We start from the raw sequence: 1575 nt of genomic DNA, 5'->3' as shown, positions 1-1575 counted from the left end.
TAAAATAACAAAATTAAAATTATATAATTATTATAAACTAGAAAAATTAAACACTGATAGTATAAAATTTCCTTTAAAAATTATCAAATAAGATTTACTATCCTAGATGTTTTCACCAATTTCTCAATTTTGTGAAATCCAAAAAGAAAACTAAAAATATATATTTTTTTATATTTTTAACAAAAAAAAGAAATAAAAACATTAACAAAATCTTTTTTTTTTTATATGTCTAGTGCTTGCATGGATAACTGTATATTTTTAATGCAGCTATTAATTTTTTTTCTCAAAAAGGTAAATTATGCTTTTTATTAACTAAGTATGTACCATGATAATTATTCTAAAATATTATTTGATCATTATCCTTTAAGCACTTTATATACTATATATGTTTTATCATTGTTTTATTAATTGGGTGTTCGATGACCTTGCTAGAGTACTGAACAAACAAATTAATAAAGAGTATGTAGAGTAGCCTATACGGTTTTTATGTATTTATATACATATTTTTAAATGGTTTGAACGAGCGATCCTTAATTATGTAATCTACTTCATTCGGCATTCTTTAATTTCAATAGGCATTTATTTACTTTAATAAAAATCCTTATTTTTATTAAAAATTTAAATCCTTATTGAACATTGATTATTAATTAAATGTAAATTATTTGTTTCTTTGTTATGAGTTACATTCAGCAATTAATGTATATTGCTGTTGAATTAACAAACATAAACAATTATTGACAATACAAAATATTAAATAAATATTAATTACATGAAAATTTTATTGTTATATGTATAAATTTTTCTTTTACAAAATTCATCAAAATCATATTTCATTCCCAAAAAAAAAAATTCTTTTTTTTTTTTTTTTTTTTTTTTATTTATTGGTAACGAATCCTTTTCCAATTAATTTTTTTTTTTTTTATCTTTTTTTTTTCCTGACCGTCTTTGGATTTTTTATTTAAAAAAAAAGTACACACAAAAAAATTGATCATTTTTTTTTTTTTTTTGTGTGTGCATGGTCAACTTTGTATTCTTCATTTAACTATTCCTTTTATTTTCCGAAAAGGTTAATAAAAGCTTTTATTAACCAATAATATATAAAAAAAAAAAAAAAAAAAAATTAGAATAAAAGTAATTCATATAAATTTGATAAAATTTTTAGGAAATATTAATATATATAAAAAAAAGATATATGAAAAACTCTGAAAGAAATATTAATATTATATATATATATATTGAATGAAGAGTTAAAATAAATTTTCAGAAAATTCAATGAAATTTTGTTGTGTTTTTATATTATTAATTTGTTAATTGCTTATTCAATGACTTTGTTAGAGTATTTAAGAAACATATTAATAATGAGCACGCGAAGTTTCTTAAAGTTGCTTTTACTAATTTAATGAAATTAAATATAATTTTAATTATATAAACCATTAAAATTTTTTATATATAATCTACATTATGAGCGATTATTGTTTTTAAGAGGCATTTATTTATTTTTATAAAAGTCCCGTATCTTAATCAAAGATTTAAATCTTCATTAATTAGTGATTTTAATAACATATATTTTACTTA

General features: G+C 18.4%; 2 annotated features.

Moving 5' to 3' along the window:
- Positions 1-380: 380 nt before the first annotated feature.
- Positions 381-1090: a repeat region.
- Positions 1091-1303: 213 nt separating this feature from the next.
- Positions 1304-1575: part of a repeat region that runs on past the window's edge.

This window comes from Plasmodium gallinaceum (genome assembly GCF_900005855.1).
Source record: "Plasmodium gallinaceum strain 8A genome assembly, contig: PGAL8A_v1_81, whole genome shotgun sequence".
In the NCBI taxonomy this organism is placed as follows: domain Eukaryota; phylum Apicomplexa; class Aconoidasida; order Haemosporida; family Plasmodiidae; genus Plasmodium; species Plasmodium gallinaceum.
Note: the sequence above shows the minus strand (reverse complement) of the source record. Positions and strands in the feature narration are given on the sequence as shown.